General features: G+C 39.4%; 1 protein-coding gene across 39 annotated transcripts in view; it reads right to left on the bottom strand.

The window, feature by feature from the left end:
• The window catches only part of ADD3 (adducin 3), a 129,572-nt gene that overhangs the window by 59,942 nt on the left and 48,703 nt on the right, over positions 1-20,927 (bottom strand). The window lies entirely within an intron of this gene.

Here is a 20,927-nt window from a genome sequence, read left to right as displayed (position 1 = left end):
GTTATTGAAACTTATTAAACATGATTATTGTTCAAAATGATTTTAATCAACTACTTTCTGTATGCACATTCAGAGACACTATCAGTTATTATTAACTGAACTCCTATAACCAATGAAATAAAAAAATAGGTTTCTCAATAAAAATACCTAAGCATGTAAAAAATAAGCTACATAGTCATATATAGAATTTAAAGCAAACAATGGGAAAAGCTCTGGGAGAAGGCTGGGAGAACATTTTTAATGATACATGCTGTCACATTACCCTGTCCAGTTGCTGCTCCCTCACTTTGGAACAATAAATCAGTCTGGAGTACTGAAATTTCAATATTTTGAGAGATGGCCTAGAACACTCTCTTTCAGGAGTTAGGTGCTGACTGATCTAACCTTTTGCTGGATTATAAGGTCACTCTTGCTATATGGTAAGTCAACCCATTCTAAAATCTTCCTTTCATAGTCCAATGGCCTGATATAATTATTTTTTCATCTGTATACATAATTATGAATCACCTGCCGCCATCCCTTGCTCTTCCCCATCTAACCCCCAAACTGAGCAACATAAAGGTAGCAGTTAGATATTCTATTTGAGGAGTCCCATCTTGATACTTTTTGGATTTGCACTGTTGGAAATGTCTGGTTTCAAGTCAAATTTCACTTTCACAGCTGCAAAGGAAATGACACGAGAAGAAAAACACAGCCAATACATATCAGCAATTAATTCCATCCACAACTGCCCAGCTGTTTGTGCATGGAAGAATCAGTCTGTTTCCTTTTGGGGCTTTCACCACTGAAAATGGATACTGCACATGCAGAGACACAAGCTGTTTGTAACATGTCAGGAATGTGCACAAGATCACACAGAGTTGAAGAGGCAAAATGAAATCCAGGCTAGTTTTCTTGGGACTTGCCAGTATTATTTCATAGCTTTAAAAAAAAAAAAGAAAAGAAAGAAAAGAAAAAGAAATCTTAACACCACCTCAGAGAGAGAGCAAAATACAGGGAAAAAATTTCTCCCTTCTGAGGATCACCCTACCAATAAGGAGGAAAATTTGCCAATGACATCAGATTTAGTATCAAGAATAGACAGTCTGATTTATTGGCATAGACAAGGTGTGACATTTTTCAGAATCCACATGCCCCCAGTACGTTAAATCCAGCCAATACTTTTTGGACTACAGAGCTGCTTGCCCAATGTGTAGTTAGTCCTTAAAAAAAAAAAAAAAAAAATCCTTATAAACGTGAAAGTTGTTGGGAACCAATGCTTTCACCACAGTCAAGCAGAAAAGTGAGTTTTTCTGGGTTAGTTCAGACATTATTTGGCACCCAAATACACCTGCCCGTCTCAGGGATTCATGTAAATTTACACATCCAATCTTCCAGGGTAACTCTCATGTAATCAGATTTCTCCTTTCCTCTGCCCATCAGTTTTGTGGGTTTTAAATAGAAATACTCTCTACTGAGTGCCAGAGAGACTCATGTGAAACTCAAGAAGTTTTCTATCCCTCTCTCTCCCTTGCCCTCCAACTCCAATTTTATCTCAAATGTCTGTTTCACTTACATTTTGTAAAATGTCATTTTGTTATACTTTATTTTCAAACATACAGCATGTCAATAACTTGTTTTCAGTATGTAAAATGACTTGTGATTAATTACTGTCATAAGAGTTATAGAAAAGAAAAAGACATTTTTAGTACAAAATAATTCAAAACATATTTTACCTATTTAACTATTAAAAAAAAAACTAGGTATCCCATGATTGAATTCATTGTTCCAAGCACCTCCCCTCTCTTCTTTCGATGCACAAGAGTTCATACACTCCTAATGCCAGTATTTTCAAACACAATTTGGATGGTATACTCAATTAGGGCTTCCCAGGTGGCACAGGGGTAAAGAATCTACCCGCCAATGCTGGAGACACAGGAGATGTGGGTTGGATCCCGGGTCTGGAAAACCCCCTGGAGTAGGAAATGGCAACCCACTGTGGTATTCTTTTCTGGGAAATCCCACGGGCAGAGGAGCCTGGCCAGCTACAGTCCATGGGGTCACAAAGAGTTGGACACAACTGAGTGACTGAACACATGGGCAGAGGCTAAGGCTTAACCAACGAAGAGAGGAAAAGCTCTCTGCTCCAAATAATCTTCAGAATGAAGATGCTCTGAAGTGCCAGAACTCAAACCAGCACAATGAGAAGTTGTCTCCAACTAAAGTGCTGTGAAAGCACGAAGTGTGATTTGTGAAAGAAACATAAAGCATCTCAAACAAGTGCTAGACTGAAAACAAAGCACAAAGCCAAAGAACGTTTTCTTCCGTAACAAACCTCATCTGAGGTAGGAAAGGGGAGGAGAAGAAAGGTTTATCCTTTGGCTGCTGGTGACACTAGCTTCTAGAAATACGGTATAACTATTACTGACTCAAAACAGCCACAGAGATGAGCTTTGCTTGGCAAGCTTAAGCTCTGAGGGACACTTAGACTAGTTTGAAATGTTTAAGGGCAGGAACCTGCCCCACCTACAAGATTGGCTAAGGAAAGCAAAGATCTCCCTGAGTTGTTTAAATCAGGTCACTTAAACTCATGACAGTCTAACTAGAGCCTTGGGTGATACAAGACCATTCAAATGAGGAGGCTGGAGATATGAAATCTTGTCAGCTCATTTTTAAAGTGATTTTTCTCCTCACGAACTTATTGTATTTAATACTAATATATATGTATTTATTTTATTCTTAAAACTTTTACATAGATAGCAAATTAGAAAGAACTTTACAGTGAGCGCCATACATGCACTAGCTAGATTCTATCATTAACACTGTACTATACACTTTATCACGTATGTCTTCAACTACCCATTTCTCTTTCCATTCATTAATATAGCTTACCTTTCATGCATTTTAAAGTAAAGTACAGGCAATTGTACACTTTCTGTGCAAATAAAAGTGTACAGATGAAGCACAAATTGAAATCAAGATTGCCAGGAGAAATATCAATAACCTCAGATATGCAGATGACACTACCCTCATGGCAGAAAGCAAAGAACTAAAGAGCCTCTTGATGAAAGTGAAAGAGGAGAGTGAAAAAGTTGGCTTAAAACTCAACATTCAGAAAACTAAGGCATCCGGTTCCATCAGTTCATGGCAAATAGATGGGAAAACAGTGGAAACAGTGACAGACTTTATTTTTGGGGCTCCAAAATCACTGCAGATGGTGACTGCAGCCATGAAATTAAAAGACGCTTGCTCCTTGGAAGAAAAGTTACCCTCTGAGCCACCAGGGAAGCCTGACCAACCTAGACAGCTTCTTAAAAAGCAGAGGTATTACATCGCCAACAAAAGTCCATCTAGTCAAGGCTACGTTTTTCCAGTAATCATGTATGGATGTGAGAGTTGGACTATAAAGAAAGCTGAGCGCCGAAGAATTGATGCTTTAGAACTGTGGTGCTGGAGAAGACTCTTGAGAGTCCCTTGGACTGCAAGGAGATCCAACCAGTCCATTCTGAAGGAGATCAGTCCTGGGTGTTCATTGAAGGCACTGATGCTGAAGCTGAAGCTCCAATTCTTTGGCCACCTGATGTGAAGAACTGACTCATTTGAAAAGACCCTGATGCTGGGAAAGATTGAAGGTGGGAGGAGAAGGGGACGACAGAGAATGAGATGGTTGGATGGCATCACCGACTCGATGGACATGAGTTTGAGTAAACTCTGGGAGTTGGTGATGGACAGGGAGGCTTGCTGTGCTGCAGTCCATGGGGTTGCAAAGAGTTGGAAACAACTGAGTGACTGAACTGAACTGTATGCTTACTCTAAATACTTCAGCAGGCATATCAGTAGCTAGAGTTCAGTGTTTATCACTTTTTTTCTTTTGGTACAAAATGTACATACAGTGAAGTTGCAGAAACATGTAAGTGTACACCTGTATAACCCCAACTCCTGTCTAGATATGGAACATTTTCTTTACCCCAGAAAACCTGTCATGTCTTTTCCTAGGCAATCTCCTTCTCCCACATTCCCAGAGGCAATCACTGTTTTTATTTCAAAAGTGATTTTAAACAACTCCAAGTAGCCATGTCTGCAACCTGGAGATCAGAACATTCTCTACTACATCACGTAACTTATCCTTGGCTGAACAAAATGATCAGAGATGACCCAAACAGATGGAAGGAGCTTAGGAAGAGATCGTAAGGTTAAAAGGAAGTGTAGATTCATCTGCTCCAATTACTCAATTGCTTGGGTGAAGGAAATAAAACTTAGAAAGTTTTGGCTGCCTGTACCAGTCATCCAACTGCTCAGCAATTTACTGGGTGGACCTAGTCTAAAGCTCTTTGGCTGCAGCTCCACATTTTAAGGGTGAAGAGAACAGAAACTTTGGAGATAACACTAGTTCAGAGGAAGAGTTCAACCACTTAATGGCTATATACCTTAAACAAATTTTTCAGTTTCAGTTTTTTTAAACATCTTTGAGTTTCAGTCTTCTCATCTGTTAAATGAGGAAAATCTTGGTTCATAAAGTTGTATGGATTAAAAGAGACCCCCGTTGTAAAGTGCCTGGCATACAGTAAACAATGAAAGGGAAGAAACACAGACAGCAAGTGGAGGGAAAATTGACAGTACGAAGTTCAGTTCAACAACATGCACTTTCCACACATTGCTTCTAAGTGCGTGTGCTACCCCACCCCTACATTTGCTCTCACTTTGCATATATATGCAAAGGAAATAACACGAGCACTGCCGCAAGCAGGTTTTCACATCTGAAAAAAAGGCTCTTCCTTTTCTTTTGCCTTCCTAGTGGCTATATGTACCTTACATTTTTACCTGTCTTTGTATAAACAGCTCCTTTTGCCTGAAATGATCTTTCTTTTATCCACCAAATGAGAGGTCTAGCTAAAAGCTAACCTACTTTTCCGATCTTATCAAACAAATTTAAAATTCCTTCACGTGGGTTTGGGTTTCCATAACGCTTAAAGTAATAGCATTACAGAACTCCCCCTACCAGCTGGCTGCTTCCCTTTTCCCCTCCTTGAATGAGATCACCTCTCTAACCCAAAACCTAGCACAGAGCTTAGCACACTGAAACTATCCATGAGTATCTGCTGAATGGACATGCCTGGGTAAATGGGTAGTTGGTATAATCAAAGAAGTGAAACAACTAAGGCTGAACACTCACCAAAAAAGGAAAGCAAAGTGCCAGAAAAATGGGGGGTGGGAGTGGGGGCCGGGAGATAATCATAGGGCATATGAAAAGGCACAAAATTTTTAAAAGATTAAAAGCCAAGCATGTATAAACTTCTGTGTTTTAAGAAAAGTGAGAGGGAGGTGGGAGGGGTTTCAGAATGGGGAACACGTGTACACCGGTGGCAGATTCATGTTGATGTATGGCAAAACCAATACAATACTGTAAAGTAATTAGCCTCTAATTAAAATAAATAAATTTAAATTTTTAAAAAAATTAAAAAAGAAAAGTGACTGCCACCAAGCAGCTGAAGTGCCACTAGAATAATTCAGGCTGTTGTGTGCTTTATATACTTATCTCATGTACCACCCACAACAATCCGATCAGGCTCCTTTTACAGATGAGAATATCGAGACTCAAGGAGGTTAAGCAAATAAAGTCATACAACCAATGGCAATGGAGATAAAAAGCAGAGTGGTGATTTTTCATTACAAGTCATTTTCACATAAGACAGTTTTACACACAGCATGGGGAGGCTCTGTGATAAAGAAAACCGAGACGTTGAGGGGCAACCAAACAGTACAAGAGATTCAACAGAGGGAGCAAAGGCCTCGACAAAGAACACACCACAGCTGAGGCAGTAAGAGGTGTGTGAGCTCTACGTAGGAGTTATCTTCACAGAACCGTCTGCCACCCAGAGTTAGGAAACGTAAGTCAGAGATGGCCCTGGAATGTGTGGGAGTGCTAAAGAGGAGCTCTTACTCTCGGCATGGCCCTTCTTCCCCAAACTAACTGTTCTCAGAAGTGATCATACAGCATAGATAACCTTGGTTAAAATGGAGACCATGGTGTTCAGGTACCGAGGAACAAAACTGTTTATTCACTTTCACTCAACATCCTACCTCCTTCTGAGAATTTAAAATGCTCTGAGTCAGGAAAAGGGTCCTGACTAGACAGGTTCCTTATAATATTAGAAACAGCTTGAGGGTTTAAACATGGGGGATAGTTCAACACATATTACATTCAACAAATATGAATTAAGAGTTTGGGATTAAAACATACATATATATACAATATATAAAATAGGTAAACAAGGACGTACTATAGCACAGGGAACTATACTCAATATTTTATAATAATCTAAGGGAAAAGAATCTGAAAAGGAATAGATATAGATATATGTATAACTGATTTACTCTGGGGAAACAGTGGAAACAGTGTCAGACTTTCTTTTTGGGGGCTCCAAATTCACTGCAGATGGTGACTGCAGCTATGAAATTAAAAGACACTTACTCCTTGGAAGAAAAGTTATGACCAACCTAGATAGCATATTCAAAAGCAGAGACATTACTTTGCTGACTAAGGTCCGTCTAGTCAAGGCTGTGGTTTTTCCTGTGGTCAGGTATGGATGTGAGAGTTGGACTGTGAAGAAGGCTGAGCGCCGAAGAATTGATGCGTTTGAACTGTGGTGTTGGAGAAGACTCTTGAGAGTCCCTTGGACTGCAAGGAGATCCAACCAGTCCATTCTGAAGGAGATCAGCCCTGGGATTTCTTTGCAGGGAATGATGCTGAAGCTGAAACTCCAGTACTCTGGCCACCTCATGCGAAGAGTTGACTCACTGGAAAAGACTCTGATTCTGGGAGGGATTGGGGGCAGGAGGAGAAGGGGACGACAGAGGATGAGAAGGCTGGATGGCATCACTGACTCAATGGACGTGAGTCTGAGTGAACTCCGGGAGATGGTGATAACAGGGAGGCCTGGCGTGCTGCGATTCATGGGGTTGCAAAGAGTCAGACACGACTGAGCGACTGAACTGAACTGAACACATGAAACTAACGTGACATTGTACATCAACTTTTTAAAAAAGAGATAATAATGGCCTCCTCAAGTTGGTGAAATGAACTCATCTGTGGGCATCTCTGACTACATTCCATTATTTCTCCTTTAGGAATACCCTAGTTTTGCCTCCCTTTCAAAGATGGATTTATGAAGGAAAGCCTCCAGCCTAAAGGTTAAAGCCACAAGTCCCTGTGGCGCACTCCCAATGCAGTACTCATTACACCGACTCACAATGGTCTGTTCACTGACATGTTCTCACATGTGCTGTGAGAAACAGCAAGGCAAGCTGCTCCAGGACCTAACACAGCCAAATTTAAAAAATATGAAAGGTAAATGAATAATGTTCTTCACCTGTTTAATACTAGATAGATGGTTACTTGTTAAAAGTAATACAGGATTTAATGAGGAAGCAATTATAGAGAACTCAAATTATACAAAAGTCATGGAGAAGGCAACGGCACCCCACTCCGGTACTCTTGCCTGGAAAGTCACAAGGACTGGGGAGCCTGGTAGGCTGCAGTCCATGGGGTTGCGAAGAGTCGGACACGACTGAGCGAGTTCCCTTTCCCATATTATAGAAAAGGTTGAGGATAAGTGAGATTTGGTTAATATTCAAAATAGCTTTTTTCTGGATTAAAAAAAAAATCCAACATAATTTATAATGATTGATGAGTCAAGCCTAACAGAGCTGAAGCTGAAATTCAGTGAAATAGTAGGTCTAAAGATTAGGCATTATCCCAATTTAAAACAAAAAATAATCAAACTTATGAGTTTGTATTGTATCTGAAGGCTGTCAAACTACAAGCGCAGCGGAGGGGAGTGACTTTGACTCAACGATGGCATAATACTTCCAAAAACAATGCATTGTATTAACCATCTCTTAAAAGATGAATAGATTCAAGGGAATAGACCTGGTAGACAGAGTGCCTGAAGAACTATGGACAGTGGTTCAAAACACTGTACAGGAGGCGGTGACCAAAACCATTTCCAAGAAAAATGAATCCAAGAAGACAAAGTGGCTGTTTGAGGGAGTCTTAAATTGATCGCTGAGAAAAGAAAAGTGAAAGGCAAAGGAGAAAGGCAAAGCTATAACCATTTGAATGCAGAGTTCTAGTGAATAGCAAAGAGAGAAGAAAGCCTTAAGTAAACAATACAAAGAAATAGAGGAAAACAATAGAATGGGAAAGACTAGAGATCTCTTCAAGAAAACTGGAGATACCAAGGGAACATTTCATGCAAAGATGGCTATGTGTCACTCACTCAGAGCCACACATTCTGGAGTGTGAAGTCAAGTGGGCCTTAGGAAGCATTACTACAAACACAGCTAGTGGAGATGATGGGATTACAGTTGAGCTATTTCAAATCCTAAAAGATGATGCTGTTAAAGTACAAATGCCAGCAAATTTGGAAAACTCAAAGGTGGCTACAGGACTGGAAAAGGTCAGTTTTCACTTCAATCCCAAAGAAAGGCAATGCGAAAGAATTTTCAAACTACCGCATAATAGCACTCATTTCACATGCTAGCAAGGTTATGCTCAAAATCCTACAAGCTAAGTTTCAGCAGTACGTGCACCAAGAACTTTCAGATGTACAAGCTGGATTCAGAAATGGCCAGTTAAAACTGCCAACATCCGTTGGATCACAGAAAAAACAAGGGAATTCTAGAGAAACATTTACTTCTGCTTCACTAACTCCATAAAAGCCTTTGACTGTGTGGATCACAACAAACTATAAAATTCTTAAAGAGACAGAACGTCAGACCACATTATCTGGCTCCTGAGAAACCTGTATGCAGGACAAGAACAACAGTCAGTACCGGACATGGAACAATAGGTTGGTTCCAAATTGGGAAAGGAGTTCGTAAAGGCTGTATATTGTCACCTTGCTTATTTAACTTACATGCAGAATACATCATGCGAAATGCTGGGCTGGATGAAGCACAAGCTGTAATCAAGATTGCTGGGAGAAATAACAATAACCTCAGGTATGCAGATGATACCACTCTAACAGCAGAAAGCAAAGAGGATTTAAAGAGCCTCTTGATGAGGGTGAAAAGAGTGAAAAAGAGGGTTTAAAACTCAACACTCAAAAAACTAAGATCACGGCATCTGGTCCCATCACTTCATGGCAAATAGATGGCGGAAAACTGGAAACAGTGACAGATTTTATTTTCTTGGGCTCCAAAATCACCGTGGACGGTGACTGCAGCCATGAAATTAAAAGACGCTTGCTCTTTGGAAGAAAAACTATGACAAACCTAGACAGAGATACGACTTTTCTGACAAAAGTCTGTCTAATCAAAGCTATGGTTTTTCCAGTAGTCAATGTTCGGATGTGAGACTTGGACCATAAAGAAGGCTGAGTGCTGCAGAATTGATGCTTTCAAATTGTGGTGCTGGGGAAGACTTGAGAATTCCTTGGACTGCAAGGAGATGAAACCAATTAATCCTAAAGGATATCATCTCTGAATATTCATTGGAAGGACTGATGCTGAAGTTGAAGCTCCAATACTTTGGCGAAGAGTTGACTCATTGGAAAAGACCTTGATGCTGGGAAAGATTGAAGGCAAGAGGAGAAGGGGGCGACAGGATGAGATGGTTGGATGGCATCACTGACTACTGAGTTTGAGCAAACTCTGGGAAAGAGTGAAGGACAGAGAAGTCTGGAGTGCTGCAGTCCATGAGGTCACAAAGAATGGGACACAACTTAGCAACTGAACAAGAACACATTATGAGAAGCTTGCATTAAAAAAAAAACCCTACATAAAAAAGTGAAGAATAATATTCACGATATTCATGTGCTATTAAGAAACCTACATTCACAAATAATTTTTGCTTTGGAGGAAAGTCCAAAACAGAATTAAAAATCTATTTAGTTGGAAAGATATGTCATATTTCAAATAATTTACCTAGTGGAAAAAAGCCAAACCAATTTTTTAAAAAATTATCTTGCCCAAATTCAAGTATTTACCTTCAAAGAGTGCTAATTAGCTAGGCAAGTGCCAAGCTGGACTTAGAGGACTAACAATCTTACTTCTCCAAGATCAAGCTCTAGAACACGTGCTGCCTACCCACGGCAAGAACCACATCCCATCCTTTAAAACTAAAACAGCTTTGAGTCACCAAATACCATCATAAGTTGTATCCAAGACAGGGCAGGAGACAGGTTTAGGAATTTTCTCCCCATCTTCACTCCCATTCCTCAATCCCTCCAGTTCCGCATGACTTTAGGAAAGTATCTCCTGTAGTTGGTAGATGTTTCCTCAGCCAAACAGACAGCATGATAGGAGGTTTAATTAAAATTCAAACAAACACAGAAACAAAAGTAGCCCATAAACACATTTCTTCTTTGCATTTAGAGGCACTTCAGTTTATTGCATCATACTTTCTGCCCCTAAATATTATTAAAGTTGGAGAATATCAACTTGTTCTGTGCCAAATCTATAGCTGCACTGATTTTTAATCTGCTCTGAATTTATATTTCAAAAAATTATCTTTAAATTCTAAGTTGGTCAGTCAATTCATCAACTAGTATCAACTAATTTTTCTACTTTTCTGCTTAAATTCATTCATTCTTTTAACAACTCATTCAACATCTATTATGTCCTACATCTAAGGAGGCAGTACAACTGGAAAATGAAGAAATGAATGAGATATGACCTCTGATTCTAACATACTAGCAACTTAGTAGGTTGGGGGAGGACAAAAGGAGACAGTTTCTTTAAAAATTATACAGCATACTCTGTTATTAGAGATGCATTACAAACCCAGAGAAAGGAGCCAATTTGAAAAGTTCTTGAGAAGTTACATTGGAGTTGGATCTTAAAAGGATGAGTAGGTATTGGGGGTGGAGGGAGCAGAAAGATACCTAAAGCAACATACCTAATAAACCTATAATTTATCACATGGTTTTATTCTAAATAAAATTAACAGAACTAATAGAAAACTAACAGAAAATAGAGACTAATAGAAAAAGGAGATAAAAATTGTCACTAGTTAACAGCTTACCGTGGTTTGTGTAATTTAAGCCAGAGGAGCCCTATAGTCTACTAGCAAACCATACACTTTTGTGTCATGTGCTTTTGCTTTCACCCTAATCTTTTGACTTGCATGCTAAGAAAAGAAACTCAAAAGCCATTTATATCCTTTCTTGGAACAATGCATGTTCTTACACTGCATTAACCAAAGACTTAGGAATAATTAAGAGAAATTATCTTGGAGCCAGTCAAACTGCAATCTGGCACCATATCACCAGGAAAGGAGACTTAAGAATGCTCTAGGTTAATACAAAGGTCAGTAAACAATAATTTGGTCAACCTGGCCCAGATATACCACACCCTATGGGCTCAAAGCCTTAATGGTATCTAGTACAAGGATGGTAGACTTTATGGCTCAGACAGTAAAGAATCTGCAGGCAATGCAGGAGACCCGGGTTCCACCCCTGGGATGGGAAGATTCCCCTGGAGAAGGAAATGGCAACCCACTCCAGTATTTTTGCCTGGAAAATCCCATGAACACAGAAGCCTGGTGGGCTGCGGTCCATGAGGCAGAAAAGAGTTGGACACGACTGAGTGAATAACACTTACAAGAAAAAAAACAGAATGCCATAACTGATCACAACCATTGGGTTTGAAAGGTACCTAAATGCTCAAACTCACTGACCCAGAAAGATGCTTATACATACGAGAAAGATTATTTTTATGAGTTGGGAAATTTGGCTAAACCAATGAAAGGTGAAAAGAATACCATGTTAAATCGCTGAGAACAGACCTCCCATTCTCACCAAGTTACAGCTACTGTTGCTGCTTAGTCACTGAGTCATCTCCGACTCCTTCTCAACCACATAGAGCCTGCAGGCTCCTCTGTCCGGGGGATTTCCCAGGCAAGAATACTGGAGTGAGTTGCCATTTCCTCCTCCAGGGGATCTTCCTGACCCAGGGATCGAATCCTGCATTGGCAGGTGGATTCTTTACAACTGAGCTACCTGGGAAGCCCATTATATTAGGACATAGCCAATTTTTTAGAGCATATATTTTACATAAAGCAAGCTTTATGTACTTTATATTCATGAATTCACACCTGTAGTATCTAAGCATTGACAAAAAAGCAAAAACAAAACAAAAACGTCTTGCAAAAAAGTTCAAACTGAGAGATTTAACCTTAGCGTAGAAATTTGTCAATGAAATATGTATCTTTGGATGGTGTATAAGTAACTTGGAATATTTTGAGAAAAGGAAAAACCAAACCAAAAAAATCCTCCTGAGAACAGCTTTTGAGGCTCTGTGAAGGGAGGTGACTAGAGCAGTAGAAAAAACTGGGTGGAAGAGGAAAAAGGAGGAGCTAAGAGAGTAGATGAAGAGACAACTAAGGAGCCAAGCAGTGACGCCAGATAAGGAGGATCAAGTAACTGTAGCAGCAGTCTGAAGCTGGCACACCCACAGAGAGCTATGTGGCTTATTTCAGGGGGTGGAACACTGAGAAGTGAACAATTTTGGTTTTGTTTAACTGAAAGATTGAGCAATCCTACAAATGGCAGCAGGAAAAAGAAGGGGTGTTCTTCTAATATAGAAAGTGTTCAATCGCCCAGTTATGTCCAATTCTTTGCAACCCCATGGACTGCAGCACTCCAGGCCTCTCTGTCCCTCACCATCTCCCAGATATTGCCCAAGTTCATGTTCACGGCATCAGTGACGCCATCCAGCCATCTCATCCTCTGATGCCCTGTTCTCCTTCTGCCCTCAATCCTTTCCAAAATCAGGGACTTTTCCAATGAATCATCTGTTCACATCAGATGACCAAAACACTGGAGTTTCAGCTTCAGCATCAGTCCTTCCAGTGAATATGAGGGTTGATCTCCCTGAAGATTGACTGGTTTGATCTCCTTGCTATCCAAGGGACCTTCAAGGATCTTCTCCAGCACCACAGTTCAAAGGCATCAATTCTTTGGCATTCTGCCTTCTTTACGGTCCAGCTCTCAAAGCTGTATGTGACTACTGGGAAGACCATAGCCTTGACTATACAGACCTTTGTCGGCAGAGTAATGTCTCTTCTTTTCAACACACTGTCTAGGTTTGTCATCGCTTTCCTGCCAGGAAGCAACCATCTTCTGCTTTCACGGTTGCAGTCACCATCTGCAGTGATTTTGGAGCCCAAGAAGAGAAAATGTCACTACTTCCACCTTTTCCCCTTCTATTTGCCATGCAGTCATGGAGCCGGATGCCATGACCTTAGTTTTTTTAATATTTAGTCTTAAGCCGGATCTTTCGCTCTCCTTCACACTCAAGAGGCTTAGCTCCTCTTCGCTTTCTGCCATTAGAGTGGTATCATCTGCATATCTGAGGTTGTTGGCATTTCTCCTGCCTATCTTGATTCTGGCTTGTAACTCATTCAGCTCGCATTTCTCATAATGTGCTGAGCATTTAGGTTAAACAAACAGGGTGACAGCAGATAGCCCTGTCGTACTCCTTTCTCAATCTTGAACCAATCAGTTGTTCCATACAGGGTTCTAACTGTTGCTTCTTGGCCTGTATACAGGTTTCTCAGGAGACAGGTGAGATGGTCTGGTATTCCCATCTAAGAGCTTTCCACAGTTTGTCATGATCCACACAGTCAAAGGCTTTAGTGGAGTGGATGAAACAGAGATGGATGATTTTCTGAAATTTCCTTTCCTTCTCTATAATCCAGCGAATGTTGGCAATTTTATAGAAGATGTTAGGATATAATAACCACACTATCGTTTTTAAAACTATCAAACAGAAAAGAGAAGTAAATACCTTATATATGAAAATGAAAAATAGAGACCTTTGAGGAAAACTCTAAAGTCCATGTATATACAGAGCTGCAATATTTATTGACTGTCATGACAACAGTTTTTTACGCTGCAGACTACATCATCTTTCAAACAAGATCCTGACAAAGCATACTGATAAGAATCTGGGGGGTTGTGGATCAGTGTAGTTTTTTTTTTTTTTTTAAATTCAACTTTCAATTTGGCAACTTATAGAAACAATCCTCAATGGTTGAGTTTTAAAAAGCTACTCCAAGATAAGCAGGATTGTGACTCCACTGGGCTATTTCCAAGCTGCCAAATCATTCATCTAACACAGCTCTCAAGTCCTTTAAACTGATTTCCGCTGCTCCAATGTAATAAATGATACGATGTTTTAAATAAAAAAGGAAGAAGTAGAGGGGAAAGAAGGCCCAAACTAGTACCTTTGGAGTTCCTGTTAAGTCAAAAAAATAACTCGAAGTGGGGAGCAATAAGGTAACACACATTTACCACTATATTTTTCAATCATGTGGCTAGAAATTAGAGCAAGGATTTTGTTTAGGCCTTCTAACCGAAGCAAATCAGCTGCTTCAACTTCAAGGTTAATAGTTACTTTTACATTTGCTACACTCTCAAAAATGAAACGTGAAACAATGACCCCCTGATAAGAGATATTTCAAGCTTTCTGTAGATGGTTTACCACATTAATCACATCTGTTCATTCTTCTAGGCATTAATGGCTACCTTACCACAGGAACTAGAAAAAGGATACTGTGTAGTCAAGCCACTGTGTTGTCTTTGCCATGACACAGAGGATATACCAGATAAATCCTAAGCCATCAGTGCACAGAGGCCAGTGTTTTCAGTACAGTGAGAACAATTTGAGGAGTTGCATCTTCATCAGTTTTACAACAAAAATGTGCTCCAAGGAGCAAACCTTTCTCAAAACAAATCATTATATAGATCACACCACTATGAAGAAACACTCATGGAAATAACTCTTATTTTAATAATTAAAACAAAACAAAACTGAACATTTAATTACAAATACAAAGCAGTATAAACAGCTTAAAACTTATGAAAGAATTTCCAATCAATTTACGAGGGTTGAGTAGGATCAAAAGTAAAAAATAGAAGTTGCCTGATCTTCTGAAAATGATGAGCTCAATGTTGTGAAGAAAAAATTGCTCAATTAGCAATGAGATCTTTTAAGTCACAACTTAGAGGTAGATAGAGTTCCTTCCAGAAAGTAGGGAGTTTTTATTAGACCTCTCTACCACTTCCCATCTCAAAAAGCCAGAAACCCCAAGGGTAATACCTTCAGTTAAAAAGCAGACCAAGAAAAAGAAAACACATGTCCACAAACAGAGGGAATTTAAAACACACACACAGTCTTATCTGTCTTTTCCAGAGCACTGAGTGGCAAAAGAAAAATCTCTCCTGAGAATCTGTAACAACAGGTCTGCTGCTGCTGCTAAGTCACGTCAGTCATGTTCGACTGTGTGACCCCATAGACGGCAGCCCACCAGGTTCCTCTGTCCCTGGGATTCTCCAGGCAAGAATACTGGGGTGGGTTGCCATTTCCTTCTCCAATGCGTAAAAGTGAAAAGTCAAAGTGAAGTCTCTCAGTCGTGTCTGACTCTTAGAGACCCCATGGACTATAGCCTACCAGGCTCCTCCATCCATGGGATTCTTCAGGCAAGAGTACTGGAGGTCTATCCCCCCAAGAACTCGGGATCTGAATTTACACACCAGAGAGGTCCACAAAACCTTACCCCAAGAGAGTAACCTAAAGTGATCTTAGGTTGGTAGCCCCTACCCCATCCCCACCAGACACCTGGCAGAAAAGAAACATAGGTTTGGAGAACGTTACTCTCAAAACAGGATACCTAAGGATTCCCACAGATAAAATCCTGCCAAGTTCAAAATTCAAAATTACAAAGCACATGAGTAAACAAACCACATTAAACAAAAGTCAGCAGAAAACAACAGAGTAGAATTTGATACCTCCTCCACCCCCAGAACTGCAGACAGTGGCATACTGAGGCACAGACTATAACATTTTGAGCGTGTGAAAATCCTTAAAGACAGAAATTAGAAGGAGGAGAAAGAAACAAGATATTAGAAAGACCCAAGTGGAAAGAGAATAAGCTGGAATAGAGATTTGGAAAAACCAGTCAGACTCAAGCATAGAAAGACGGAAGATATATATGTAAAAGAGAGGCTGAGAGACACAGACAACAAAGAAATTCAACCTACTGGAATTCCTAAAGAGCAAATGGAATAGGGAAGAGGTCATGTTTGACGAGATCACATCTAGAAGTTTCCCAGAAATGCCCAGAGACAAATCACCTGTAAAGGACAATTAAATTTGCAGTGGACTTGAAAGAAAAAATAGTTGTATGACACCGAAATATTTCCAAAGTGCTGAGAGAAGGTAACTGTCAGTCTAGAACTATACACTGAACAAAACTATCACAGAGAAAGTAAAATAAAACAGTCTCACTAAAATGTTCTATGAACTTAAAGGAACTTTCAGAGGATTAATTTCAGAAAGAAAACTGGAAGGAAGAGCTGAGATGGAAGAAGCAGTGAGCGAAGAAATTGGTAAACGAGTGGTTTCTAAAATGCTATATAAAACGACTGCAATAACAAATGTAGGCGGATTAAAGACAAGGCAGAACTGAAATGCCATCACATAAGATGGGAATGAGAACAGAAGTTAAACTGTTTTAAGATCTTTATATTGGTCAGAAGGGGAGAGAGACAGAGCTATTACCTTTGTCTAGAATATTCTCAAAGCCACTAAAATCAATAAAAATAAAACCAGACAACCTAATTCTGCCCACTGGTAAAAGATCTGAACAGGTACTTCACAGTAGAGACTATCTAAATGACCAATAAATACATAAAAACTGTTCACACCATTAGCCATCAAGGAAATACAAATTAAAACCATAACAGGATATGGCTATCTACCAATAAGGTTAAAATGTAAAAAACAAACACAAAGCACTATGAATATCAAGTACTGGCAACGGTGTGGAGCATCTGGAACACCACAAGTCCTTGTGCATTTAGTATAAATACGATGGAAGATTTTTTGGCATCATCTACAAAAGCCGGACACATACCAGCCCTGCAATCCAGCCATTCCTCTCCCAGGAACACATTCAATAGAAATGCATACATATGAACATCAAAAACTGGAAACAAAATGTGAATGTCTATGAAAAAATGGGTACATTACTGGATATTCATAAAATGGAATACACACAATGAAAACGAACTACCGTTACATGCAACAACTTCGGGGAAAAATGTTGAGCAAAAGAAGCCAGTAGATATTGAACGATTCCATTTATACAAAACTCAGAAGCCAGCAGGAGGAGATGCCTGAGGAGGCACAGCACTGTGCTCCTCGTGTTCCATTTCTTAACTGAGGTGAGGTACACAGGGTGTTCATGTTGTGTATATTCTCCAAGCCATACCTTATGATTTGTGCACTTTCCTATGCATCACGTTAAACTTATATTTAAAGGTTTACCTGAAAAAAAATCAGAACAATTTAAAAGAGAAAAGCCTCCTCTCTGCTGTAAAAAAAAAAGCATATACAAATATTGAATCAGTATGTTGTATACCTAAAACTAACGTACTGTTGTATATCTATTATACCTCAATAAAGTAAATACACTGTTGTATGTCAATTATACCTCATTAAATATAGAAATATTTTTAAAAGCAAACAGTCTTTCATTAGCCAGTCCATCTTTTTACGGTAGATTTCCACACAAATGGATATTCCTTATTCCTCTGCAAGCACCTGATTTCATCTGTGCATCACAGCACACTATAGGAAGTTTACTCTGTATGGAGTGTAGCACCTATTTGCTTCACTTGTTACAAAAATACTTCTTGAAGATGCTCTCATTCTGTGTTCCCAAGGGAAGACTTAACTCCAGTCAATTCTGTCACTGAGACTTCCCCAAGACCACTAGCAGTAAGAGGAAAAAAAAACCAAAACAATGTTTCTAGACTGTGCTGTACCAATAAAAGTGAGTGTCAGTGAACAAGTCAATCCATTAGCCCCTACCATCAGTCCACTACCTGCACTGTCAGGAGGCCATCAGCGTTACCTGTGGCTACTTTGGCTGTAGTTTGTGGCTCTGCTGGATGAGTCTCACCATCTGGAACACTGTGGCTTCATCCTTCTAAATCAAAAAGTTCAACTGGCTTACTTTCTTTTCATCTTTCACATTATAGAGTGGGTGTTTGGAGAAACAACCATTAATATAACGAGCGAGACAAATGAATTTTGTTCAAGCAGAGAACTCATGCTCCCAGAATGTCAAATACAGCTCAAAGGATGTTTAAGCTCATCTAGTCCCATTCTCTTTTCAACTGTGAGAATTCTGTTCCCTAAGGCTGCTACCTAAGGTAGCACAGAGTACTTATCTCTTGACTTCAGGCCAGTACTCTTTCCACTCTTACCATAAACGTTAAAGTTGCCATTCAGGAAAGAATGCTCAAATTGGAATCCTCTCTCCTATGGAATTGTTGATTGCCATTCCGCTGAATCATCAATGAAACATTCCATCCCAACTGAGATGAGATACTGAAAAACGTTTCCAAGCTATCTGTCTCACATGAAGAGATGAGCTGGCACTGGTGAAAGCAAGTTACCAGTGTAACAGACATTAGAAAATGAAATCCCAAAAAAGGAAAGAGCTCTGGGTAATTAGTACTGTTTAGTGGCAACAAAGACGGTAAGATGAAAGAAGTTAGGTCCTGAGGTTGTTCTAAAGCTTTGAGAGAGAATAACGTGGTAGAATGGTTACAATACAGAGCAAGTATTTAGTTCTTTGTAAAGGAATTGAGAGGTTTATGTTCCTAGGACCATCTTTTAAAAATTTATTCGGGGGGGGGGGCGGCGGTTTCTCCTTGTCATTCAGTTTTTGCAGCACACATATCCCATATTTAATTCACTCTGCCTCTAACCTAGTATTTAACTATTGTTCACATTGTAATCTGGGCATATATCCAACCCCTCGCTCCATAAAACACTGGAATAAACTTTGATGTATTACGAAATTAGAAAAATGAAGAGCAGGGAAAGCAAATAGATTTTCACACAAAGTACAGGATACAGCTGTGATCTGTCAAGCTTACGGGACCATCTCCTTAGCTAACAGCAAAGTTACAGGAGTCTCCCTAGTCCAACAGGAAGTAGCAATCTAAAACCTACAAATGTTCCTAAGCCTCAATTCTATTCCTTTCCCTTCACATATTCAGTGCACACTCACCCTTTGACCAGGCCTGTGCTGAACACACCCATCCAAATAGCCTTGATGAAGTGTCAGTGGTCTATGGATGACAAGCACTCTGAGAGTTCACAAGAATAACCTTTAATCATGACATCTCCAAAAAAAAAAAAAAAAAAAAAACTATGTTGGTTGTACTTTTCTGAGCAAGAGGTTGTAGTAAGAAAGACAAAACCAGTCTTGGCTCTTAAGAAATTCATACTTGTATGAATGATCTTTAGTTTCCCACTTCTGAAAGTTGTTTCCATGGTACCAAAATATAATTTTTAAAAAACAGAATTTCCTTTTATATCCTTTGCAGGAGGACACTATGTGAGTTCACAAATAAGACTACCTCACCCAGGCCCAGCGCAACAGAAGTGGAAAGGGAGCATTTCATAATGGAGCTAACATGTGATTACAATGTATACAATGTATATGAGACTTACAAATTGTATATATTAGATTTATAAATTATAATTGAAAAGAATAAGAGTTATTAGTCAAGCAAAGAAGCAGTGAGAGAGAATGTTCTGGGCACTAGCAGCAGCTTGAGCAAAAGCAATGGTATATCTGGGACCAATGATAATTTAACAGAAACACAGCAGATTCTTCCTATAGGTCCACTTCAGGATGGGTTTGTTACTGAAAAAGTCAGTTAGCTGGTATTTGGATGCTGATTAGCGGTGCTCAGGTGAATCAACAGGAGATCATATTCCAAATGGTAGTTCTGTGTATATAAATAAGGTGGTGGTTTAGTCACTAAGTTCATGTCCTATTCTTGTGAATCCATGGGATTCTTGCTCCTTTGTCCATGGGATTCTCCAGGCAAGAATACTGGAGTGGGTTGCCATTTCCTTCTCCAGGGGATCCTTTCAACCCAGGAACGAACCCAGGTCTCCTTCATTGCAGGCAGATTCTTTACAGACTGAGCTATGAGGGAAGCCCATATAAATAAGAGAGGCTCAAAACAAAGGAAATAGTGATAAGCTCAAATGGGTGTGTCTAGAGAAGGGAGGAAGTGGTGAGCATCTTAACCAAGAAAACACTATAGAATTACTTTCAAAAGAATACTCCTTTTACTCGCTTGATTTTCTCAGCTTACCTTTTAAATCAATCAGAGGAGAGCACACCAGTGTTGCCGCAATCCTTAAAAGTGTTACCACAGGGTCTGACACACAAAAACAGAGCTCACTCTCAAACAGGAAGTCAACATGTTGTCAATTAGATGGTACACATTAGATATGAAAAGGTCAGCTGTATGGAAAAAATAATAAAAGAACATATGGAATGGAGAGAAGGAACTCTTTCTGAGATTTTGCTCTCTGCCACAGCAGGCTCCACAATTTATGAACAGCTGGGAAATTTCCTTTTCACAGGAAAAGGATGACTTCTTAGTTCACATGAAAGTGGAAATGAAAAATGAATGACTGTATCACACAGAAAAAAAGGTGTTTCCTGAAGAAAGGAGACAGAGCACTGCCTTTATTAAAACAAACACACACACACACAGGAAAAGCATATACATGAAAACAGTAAGCAGAAAAAAATATTTTTTAAGAGATAAAGGAGAAAACAACTAAATCAAGGAACTATTTCCCATGATAGGAGTTAGCCTTAGTGGAATAATCATTTTGCCCCAGTGGGTTTATCTCAAATGCAAATACACTTAAGTGGAATAAGAACATATTTGCACTTTATATTCATGCAGGAATTTTTATATATTTTTTAAAAAATTAACTTTGTCTTTTTCTACACACACGCACACAAAGGATCCATGTTTCATCACTAACTTATCAGTAGTTCTTACAGTTCAGATTATTTCAAAGAATTGGTGTTTGGTTTATTCTTTAAATAAATC

The sequence above is a fragment of the Ovis aries genome, chromosome 22 (genome assembly GCF_016772045.2).
Source record: "Ovis aries strain OAR_USU_Benz2616 breed Rambouillet chromosome 22, ARS-UI_Ramb_v3.0, whole genome shotgun sequence".
In the NCBI taxonomy this organism is placed as follows: Eukaryota; Metazoa; Chordata; class Mammalia; order Artiodactyla; family Bovidae; genus Ovis; species Ovis aries.
Note: the sequence above shows the minus strand (reverse complement) of the source record. Positions and strands in the feature narration are given on the sequence as shown.